Below are 10,880 nucleotides of genomic sequence, written 5' to 3'. Positions count from 1 at the left end.
GCACGCACACATACGCACTTTCGCTCAATCACTCGTTTGCGTACATATGTACACTCATGTGTTGTTGCTGCTGCTCGTTTTTGTATTGTTAACGGCTAACTGCCATCGCTGCATGCTGCTGCAACGCTAACACTTATCGCATATTTTGCTTACGCAGCTCGTTGAGTCCATTGAGGCAGAGGTTACTCATACCACCGCGCGTCCCTCCCGATTGACCGCCGTTTTTGTTTTTGAGTGCGAAGTGGCAAAATAGAATTTTTAATCTCTCTTCATACGCATTTTATTACGCATATATTTTTCTTACAAAATTTTATTGCACTTAAACCGACATACATGCATACAAACACATATATCATTTGCCAACCATATTTTTAATGCATTTATTTACATATATGTTTCTACATAATGTTATATACATATGTATGTACATATATATTTCTTAATACGCAGCCACACAAGTTTTCCACAAACACTTTCTTCATACGAATTTGCTCCAGTTGCACCAAAATTGAGGGCTTATACTCGGCGCCATACTTTTACTACTGCTTTTCGATTTTAATATTTTCGTACTTTTTCATTTTCATGTTTTTCTTTTCATTTTAATAATTTCTTTCTTGTTTTTCTTCTGCTTTTTTCTTTTATTCCGTCTTCTCGTGCGATTTTCGTTGCAAACCGGCTTCGTGATTTCGTAGTGAAAGCCGTTATTTGCGCGAAAAAGCAAAATTTCAAGTATTTAGGCAGTCCTCTTAAATATTAATTTTCATATTTATGTACATATATGCCCACTCATAAACATCGTTTACCACATTTTAATACAGCGGCGGTGAGTTTGCAGTGAAATACTATTATTATTATTTAAATGTAGATGTAAAGTACTTCCTTTATTTTCTAACAATATTAACATTGACATTACAGTTATCATATTATATTTAATACCTGACACGTTTAGAAATCACTAGACTGCTTTTAATTGATTTCACAGTAAGCAGTTTAACATAACAGCAATTAAAGGCCAGCATGAGTCAAAGATTTTATTAGTTAAATAATCATATCCAGTAATCGGTTTTTGTCATGAAAAAAAACCGATGAAATAATCAAAATATTAAAAGAGCATTACGAATACGCCAGTCTTAATACTCACCTACTTAGATTCGCTGAATCCGTTTAATATTCCGGCAAGAAAGATGGGGTCTCTTTCATTTATTTTTCATATAACCATTAAACGTATTAGAGGGCGGTGCCATGCCCACTTTTCCAAAATTTTTAGTCCACAGATACAACTTGCTACTGCAATGCCAAATGCCAAAATACACTTATATAGCTTAACCCTATATCTATCTCGACTAGTTTTATGTGGTACTTGCAACCTTAAGGTAAACAAAGCTATTATGCTCTGTAGCAACATGTTGCAAGGGTATAAAAACTCCAATGAAAGGTTTGCATTTGACTCCAGCTCTAGCTAGTTGCTGAAAAGACTAGTTGATCTTGATAGCAGTAAATTTATAGATATGGATTACTAGACCCTCAAAGATTTTTTCAACTTGACCACACTAGCTTCAGATTAAAGCACAAAAGTTATTCGAAAAACCGGCCCAAATGTATTAGATTCGAATTGGACTTCGTTGAAGAGGTTCTTAACTGCTTTAAAAAATTATAATTCCAAAATATTTACAATTTGGATAACTTGTTCCATTTTGCTTGAGTAACTGACTGGCTTTTTCATTGAATATCTCTAGTTTCCAGCTCAGGAAATGAGAAAGTGAGAGAAACAGTAGAATTTGCGAAATTATTTTTGCTCCCCTGTAAAGAGGAGGATATTTCATTTATTGTTCAATACAGGTACTGCGTATTAAACGCGACAAATACAAACGTCAAAGAAATAAACGAACTGATTAAAAATAAATTTAAAAAATAAAATAAAAATAAAAAAAATGTTTTAAATAAAATTACTCAATGCAGTCAGCGTACTCGTACATAAACACCACATGATAATTGAAAGCACAAGCAACGTATTTCGATGGATGAATGTGCGTAAGTAATTGTGTGAGTGTGAGGGTTTCAATTGATTGCAGCGCGGACAGACATGCAGTAAGAATTTACTGTGGCGCAACGCGAACTCGTTATTATTTCGAATACAATGAACTCGTTTTTTGCGACTTGCTTTGGATATTTCTAAAAATCTCGTTCACAAAAAGGCAATTTTTTGCAACCGAGTATTTTCGGCAAGTGTCAGCACACACATACACCTAATTTCGTAAGATATTAGCAGGAGTAGCGAATTGATCATAATTCCGCATACACTTCGGTGATTTGTTGCGGCTGGCGCATCTCCGCTCGCTTCCACTTTGCACTCAAAAATATTCGCTCAGTCCGCACAGGCAACTGCATTGTGGTGGGGGTGGAGGGGTTGCGTAAAGCTGCAGAAGGTCAACAACTTTTCGGGCGCGCACATGCACACACGTCAGGCGAACCGCCCTCAAAGCTTTCGCGCCGCGCGCTCCACCTCTGAGGATACGCTGAGCGTAGGCCGCACGACATTCAACAGCACGCGTTCGTGTATTTTTACAATCTGATTATTTCAGTTTCTCTTTTTGGCTTTTTTGTTTTTGTTTTTCACTTTTTGTATTGTTGTTATTCTTTGCGGCTGTTGACTTTTTGCAAAATGCAGTCAATGACTCTTGGAAGACGTCACGTAACAATCAAGGCTATAATTTCAGTGTGTAGGACTTCCTCCACTGGTGTCACAGGGTTCATTGCACAATTTTATCGAGTTCCGGATTTTAATGATGTTATAAACGCTTGAAGGTAAAATTTGTTTATAAGCAGAGACTTGCGCCCAGATTCAAACAACAGATTTCTTTTGCATTTCATGAAAATAAGTATTTACTGGTCCTTAACTTACCTTAAAATACTTCATATCTATGAAGGAACCATCTTAACGATAATGTGACGTCATAACACTTAAGCAGCCTGGTTTATATAATGCACATATGTATATTTAACAATATTCTCAGAATAGTTCTTCGATAATTTCTTGTTTCGTCTAATTTAATAATAGTTGTTTTTGGATTTAAGTTTATTTTAAGGAAAAAAATATTCTTAACTGCCAAACATCTTTTTTCGGAAGACCTTCTCGAGATTGCCTACGGAATTGAGGTAATGCAAAATTTTGCAAAACTAATTACTTGTTATTAAAGTACGTTTAATTCTCTGAAGTACAAAATTTTTTATTTATTGAATTAAATTTTTCTTCAAAAAATCGTGAAAAATGCGTTTTTTATAATTCCTTAAGTGTACGTACTCAACATAATATATCCATATTCAGGCCTTTTGCATCTTTACCTGATATACATATATAATATATTATAATCCTATTTAGGGTAGGTGAAATTATACTGGAAACCTGGCAAGTTGAGAGCGCCTTGAGCGCAAGAGAAAAATATTATAACGCAGACACAATAGCTGGACTAAGCACAAATATTTGTGTTTTGCTCATATCAAATTTTTCATAAAATTATTCTAAAGATACACCATTTGATCAAATTTGTCCCGAGCTGACAAAAGAAAAGCATTATCAAATGTTTTAGCACAAATATTTACTAACGCTTTCATTAAAGACTGCTTTTGAGCCAATACAAGCAGACCAACAATTAAGCCTCGGCTCGCACTATCTTCATTGCCTTCGGCGAATGACTTCTAATGGGTTCATGGGCGAAGCACATTTCCTACTTTCGAGAACAGAAAAAATGACAGACAGCTTAATTTGGCTAACCACAAATTCAGTTACAACCATATCAGAATGATGGGGTTGCGCAAAAAATATAGGAAAATTTTGTTTATCGATTCGGCTTTTCGTTTTTTGTCAAATAAATGGTATTGCATCACATAAGATTTAAGTATCTGTAATACAGGAGTTTTAAAAAAACCTTTTCGTACTTACTAAAGAAAATTTAAAGTTCATCAGAAGGAATTGCCTAATGTTTGTATTCTAAGCAAAGGTGTTAACAAAATCTCTAAAAAGCAGTAAACTCCCCGAAACTATACAAAACCGATCACCAAACGGTAAGCTTTCGGTAAACTAAACTCCCGTACACACCCTAATGCACGTATTTCTTTTTGTTCTTGCGGTTATCTTTAGGAATCTATTGATCTCTTACGGTGACAGCGACGAAAAAAGAGTGCAGAAGGTAGCTATCAGACCATCAAAACACTACAACAACAACATGGAGTAAAAAGAATGCCGAAAAACCAGTGAAAGCGAGAGAACACCGAAATCAGCAGCATTTAGCAACGCATCCGTGTTCGAGTTTTTGTTTGCTTAACTTCTCAAAAATTTCAATACAATTCCTGTTTTGTAGTTGTGTTTGTGCGCAGCAACAGCTGAAAAAACTTTGAACACCCCACAAATACACATACGAAGGTTGAAAGCGTAACATTTAAAGCGTTTCAACGCAAGCTCACCCGCAGAAATCAGCGCAGCACTATTTAACCCGCACACATGCGCACACGCTCACTCACACCGGGCAGGAGCCAGTCATTCCAATGCATTTACGCACACACGCTCACCTCACCACTACCCGCCCACGTCCACACACACATTCTCAAAATTACTTGCTCCCGCTCTCGTTTCCGCACCTACCACCGCAAGCACCCCCTCACCCAGCCCGTAAGTTCACTCGTTCGCTCGCTGCTCCGACTCCGACTCCAGCTCCAGCTCCGAGCGTTCGCTGTGCTTTGTTTAATTATATAAGATAATTTTTTGAAGGACACACACAGTCTTGGCAAATGAGTAATGCAGGGAGGTTGTTGACTTCATTGTTATTGCGAACGCACACTCGTCCATTGTCTACACACACGCGCACACACAAGCACTCACACACACTTGCATAAATGCATTGCTTAATATAAGAAAGTGTTGTTGTGTTATTGAACAGCAAGCGTGAAAGAACAAAAAAAAAGAAAGAATCTCAACGCATTTCGTTGTTGTTTTTGGTTTTATTAACGTTTTTTGTTTTTATCTCTCTTATTGTTATTTTGTCGTTTGCTGCTGTATCGTTCTGCATTTCTTGTTGTTGTTGTATTTTGTAAATGCAAAGTCGATGTGATTAAACTTTATGCGCAATTTATTTTGCATTCAGCGCTCAAAGAAAGCAGGAAAATATGCATGCATGTATAAATAAAGCTCGGCGAAAACAAAAACAAAAGCACGAGACCAACAACAACCCCATGCTACATTTATATGACAGAGATAGCAGAATATCTCTACATACAAACACACAACGAGATTATTCCAAAAGCGGCAGCAATATCGACAACAGCACACAAATAAGCATGCTTTACACACACACATGCACACATACATATGTACATGGAGGTCAGCATTCCATATGAAATCACCAAGTTATGGCAGCTCATATTCGCAGCACAAACACGGCCGAATTATACAATATTACTGCGACCTGCGTTATGTACGTGAGTGTTATGCAAACACGCTACGCCAAGTGTGTTCTATTTGTGCACCCCAATGCCTTGTCGAGCTGTGAAAGCAGCTTCGCGACCGTGTTAAAAGCGGCACAGCTCGCATTTTAAACACAAATATTATCTACAGAAAATTTAGATAATTAATATTTTGAATTCAAGCATAATTACCAAAAATCATAACAAACCTAAGGGTGTCACCTGACTTTCGTGGGTTCTCAGCAAAATGTGGGCAATGGGTATTAGCGCCGAATCTTACGATATGGTTCACCTTGAACCAAACGTGTATTCTTTTTGTGATGAACACTGCACTTAATGCCATTTTAAAAATAGCACCCGTGAATATTGCCGGTAGGTATATTGCAGCGAAGTGTCCCCTATTGTTCTGGGATGTAATATAAGTCTAATTTCTTCAGCCATTCTAAGGTTTTGTGAAAATTTTAAGCCTCTTTTTCGAGCCGTATCGGAGTAACAGCGTTTCCGAAAAAACCCTTTTAAAGTTTTGGGAGCCGAAGTTAAGTTGAGCGAATCTTTTATGCTCATTGAAAAAAACATTCTTAATTTTAAGGAGGTATTCTAGACTATAAATTTGGAAAAATCGAAAATCAGTTTTTTTTCATAACTCAGTCTCGATATTCAAAGATATCTCCCTAAAAATATATTTAATATCGCGGCAGCTTTCTGAAACTTAAGGGGTCCCGATGGTTTGGAACCCTCAAATTGAGGGTATTTTCTGGATTTTTTTAAGGTTTAAAAAAAGAGAAATCAATTTAAAATTTTTACAGTTTATTTATACACTTATGAAAAGTACAAAAATATTTTTTTGTTAAGTAAAAAAAATTTTAACAATATTAAAAATGGCGTCCAAAAAAGTTATCTTAAAAGATGACTCCCGGTATGTGGTTGATTTTGACTCTTCTGGACATCTGAAACATAAAATCCAAATAAATTATTAATCAGTAGGAGTGCAGTTATCGCTGGGACTATAACCAAAAATAACGAAAATTATTATAAAAAAAGTTCGCGCTTTTTACTGGACCAGTGTTAGATCGAAAAAAGTCGAAGTTCTTAAAATTAAAATTTGATCGTAGTCCCAGCGATAGATATCGAATACCATGTTACCATATTAAAATTTCAAGTGATTCAGATGAATACTTTTTTTTTCGTCAATGGCACGCCGAAAGAAGTAGTTTTGAGATAAATGAGTTTAAAGTTTACAGTGTCTATATTTTAAATACCTGCGCTACCTGCTAAAACGGCTGTAGGAGCTAAAATAATGTGAATATCCTTCCAAAAATTTTACAGTATATTCTTAAAGAACTATACTTTCGAACTATCAAAAATAAATCGACTTTTTGAAAATTCTAGACAACCGGTACCCTTAATGTACTTAACGAGTTTTTCTCGAAATTACTTTTTCGATGTAGTTGCTATTATCTCAAGTTCTAATCAGCCGATTTATAGTACTTGCAATATGGCGTGAATATTCTTTGCACATCTCTCTATCTCATAAAGCAACAAAAAAATTAAAATGAAATTTGTAACATTTAAAAAAATTCCGATTTCTTAGTTAGCCGCCGATTAATGAAAAAAATCAGCTTTGCAGCTTCCGGCTTTCTTCAAAGATGACACTTTTTTTTAAATAAGTTGGTTGTCTCCAAATAAGTAAGTAAGCAAATGATAAAATAGTGACTAAAAATATCCAATTTTTTTTAAGAATTACCCAAAAACGCCCGAAAATGGGGACTGTCAATTAGAATACCCCTTAATTCTAAACGTAAACCCAGTAAATAAAGAACACAACTTAGAACATATTTTAAATAAGTATATATATAAATAATTCGCTTACGCCTGACTGCACGCTACAACAAATTCATTTCACGAAAATACCATGAACTCACACACACATACACATCACACTTTCTTCGGCAATTAATAATCATAAATTTTCAAAATTTATCCCCACCTCCGTCAAGAAGTCATTAAACAGAATACAATGTAAATTTCGAAATGGAAATGACCAGTGGAAAAGTCAATGGAAGATGTTAACTTCTCATGGTCATGACTAAAATGTAGACTTTACTTGTTCCATTGAAACTACACATGATTCATAGGCGACTACGCGTATTTTGAATGACGCGTCGCGGCTGTTAACTTGGCGACTGTGTAGTTAGGAACTCAAAACACACAAAGCAGCAATAATCAACAAATACCAGCGACGACATTTTGCGTGCATTTAGTGCGTGAGTGGTCGGATAAGACTGCGGTGCTGATGGAGGCAACCGAAAAAACTGCAAAAACGATCTTAATATTCCAAAGGGCATGTACCAGCTGAACCAACAGGCAAGGCGCGAAGCATTAAGCAGAAAGTCAGAAAATCAGCAATGAGGCAAGCACAAAGCAGGTCGCTGAGGTGCTAAGCGATCTGCGAGATATGCGACGGCGGTTGTCAGTCCATAGCGCGCTCTGCGGCGCGGGCGTGGTGACGAATGCACGGCTTTTGCAACGATAGCGGTGAGGGTGATAGCGGACTGGCTGATCCTCATCCTGTGTGTATGCACGCTAAGTAAAATATTGCAATGGCCTTGAAGTTGGCTGTCAAGACGATTAACAATGCGACTGCAACCATGAAAATGCATATTACAACAAAAAATATATTTTTAAGTTCGAGTGAGACTGAAATTTGTATACCCCCGAACTACATAATAATTTGGTAGAAATTTGAAATGTATTCCTTGGACAAATAAACTGCACAAATAAATATTATTTTTATTTAAAGAATTATAATTAAATTAAATTATAATTATAATTAAATTATAATTGATAGCAAACCTCCTAAATGTAGGCAACATATCTTGGATAATCTTTTCCTCTAAACTATTCATATATTATACAAATTGAACTACTTAGAAATGATTTAAGATTCGCCGCAGATTTGAACATAAATAATTCGAAATAACCAGAAGAAACTTTGCCTTGGTCTTGAAACCAGAGAGATATTATATCGCACAAACCTAGGAAAATCGAAAATCGATCATTCACGCGGAGAAATTCAGAGCGTTTTGAGATTTCTGATATAAAATTTACGTTAACCTATATATATAGCAATAAAGATATATATATTTCTTTCTGCCATTTTATGTTCCCTCATTATGAAATAAGTTATTAACTTTGAATGTATTTAAGGTGTTGCCTACATTTAGGGTAACATTTAAAATACAGCGGTGCAAACCGAAATAGTCTAAGAGAACTGATATATAGGTTATATAATATACATAACTTCTACAAACTCATATCAGGGATTCTGAACATACTCCTTCGTTACCAAATAACTTCCGACTATATTTTTGAACCAAAAAATCTCAACGAAGTACGCTCATTCTTCCCGAATTCGTAGGAGAGTAAAGAACGAAAACAAAATCAAAACTCTCACCTCCAAATCAAATACTGGGTATAAGTATATTACAAAATTAAACTGCTAAACTTATAGCAGACTGCAAAAAAGCCTTTTCGAATGCACCATATTGCGCGCATCTGGAATTTTTTTGTGCAGTTGAATGTTGTGACTACTCCTTCCTTACTTCCTTTTGTTTTATTTCACTTTTTTTTTAAGGCGTCTGTGTGGTGTCGACTGGGACTGCACCGCACTCCGTTGCTTATGAACACCATTGATTTTATAGCTGTTGTTTTTGGTGTTGTATGTTAACGCGCCTATTTCTCGAGATGTGTGGGAAGCGTGAAGAGTTTGCAGAGCAACAACAATGGTGAGATGGGTGACTAGGCGACGAGCCGGCAGCACTTTGCAAAGCTCCCAGAACGATTAAAACTGAATAATCGAAGGAAACAGTGACAAATGGTTAAGTGAAAAAATAAATACATCTAGTAAATGGTAAGAATAGCTGCTTTGTTGCCACAATATCCTTCAGCGAAAGATAAATTATATGTAAAAGAATTGCTTTTAGAGAGCTCTTCCATTTTTAATTTCACAGTAACTTACTAAAAATGGATCTAGTTCCGTATTTGCAGACTACAGGATGGATGCATAAGAGCCTGCTTAGGGTCTCGGAGCTTCTATCAATTCACTATTCGTCGTCTTGATCGAACACAAGAGATGATTGACTGGCAATCGCACCAAACGCATAACAAAACCTTCTCGACCATCAATCTCACATTGGCCACGATTTGCGCGGTGTCACCACGATGAGCCCGTGACCGTTTTCAGTTCATAAAGCCGTAAATCATCCACTTTTCATCACCAGTATCCAACCGCTGCATAAATGGATCGGTTGCCTTACAATTCAGCAGCGATTATAGTCGCGGCTTCCTCTTCCCGCTGACAAGCTCAGGTATGTCTACTAATTAGACACTGGCCTGTTGTACTATACTAGAGTTTTTATGTCATTCCTTTTGTGCGACCCATATTCCATATTCCACCGAGACTCCGCTCTACTTGTAAGATACATACATATACATATGCATATACATTTCCGAGATCTAATTGTAGGGTGGTGCTTGTTTTGGCTAGCTCACCTTCTTGACAGTTACCAGGAATATCACTATGCCCTAGAACCCACTAAATCTACCAAGAGATCGAGGCTTTTCGAGGCTATTTCTCACAAAACCCAACAAAACTTCAATGATTTTAAAAAGTGAACACACTAATCGTCAAACCAAGAGGGTTTTTTTAATTGGTGTAATCTCGGTTTGGAAGACACTGCAGTGGTCTGGTAGACGGAAGGCAATTTTGATGTGTAATTTTGCTGAGAAGACCCCAGCTCTCACATGACCCTGAAAGGGAAGGCAATAATGGGGACCAAATTTGAGTTATGATCTTAAGGATTATGATAAAGAAAATGTGAACAAATGGATGTAAGTCTAGCAAAAACTAAAGTGAACCGTTTCCAAAGCATATGTTTACTTTATAGCCACAAACACACATACACGTGTATATTTTGAAGACACATCAGTGGGGAGCCCAGTGGTCTAACAATACTGAGTCAAAAATCCTATCTTCCTAATTACACATATGTACATAGCTTTCCCCGATCGCTCATATATAACGAGAGATACGGATTACTAAAGCCATCTACTTGAAAAATAACCCACTATTTTTTAATACATCTAATGCCATATGTTTACAGTTAGTGACTGTAGAGATTGAAATGCACAAGGTCGCTGTCTATATGCAATATCTTCTCAGTTACCTCGCTTTTTACTTGGAATTATATTATAATACATTTTTAAGTATAGCTTATTTGGAACCGTCTTTTACATCCTCTTTATGGTTTTGAACGTTTGAATACTAACCTCTCTAGTAAAATCAATACCCTCCTAAGTGTAGTCAACGTAATAGAAGAGAAGGTGCCGTATTACAATTTGTAGCCAACATTTGATATATGAAT

General features: G+C 36.4%; 1 long non-coding RNA gene across 1 annotated transcript; it reads right to left on the bottom strand.

Annotated features, from left to right (window-relative positions):
- Positions 1-854: 854 nt before the first annotated feature.
- On the bottom strand, positions 855-1,794 carry LOC108971613. Its single transcript, XR_001993556.1, has 2 exons — positions 1,142-1,794; positions 855-963 (listed from the first exon to the last, which is right to left on the bottom strand). It is a non-coding gene; the product is annotated as an uncharacterized LOC108971613 (long non-coding RNA).
- Between the last annotated feature and the right edge of the window lie 9,086 nt (positions 1,795-10,880).

This window comes from Bactrocera latifrons, unplaced genomic scaffold (assembly GCF_001853355.1).
Source record: "Bactrocera latifrons isolate USDA-ARS-PBARC rearing strain unplaced genomic scaffold, ASM185335v1 scaffold_35, whole genome shotgun sequence".
Lineage (NCBI taxonomy): Eukaryota > Metazoa > Arthropoda > Insecta > Diptera > Tephritidae > Bactrocera > Bactrocera latifrons.
The sequence above is the reverse complement of the archived record's forward strand: the minus strand, read 5'-3'. Positions and strand labels throughout refer to the sequence as shown.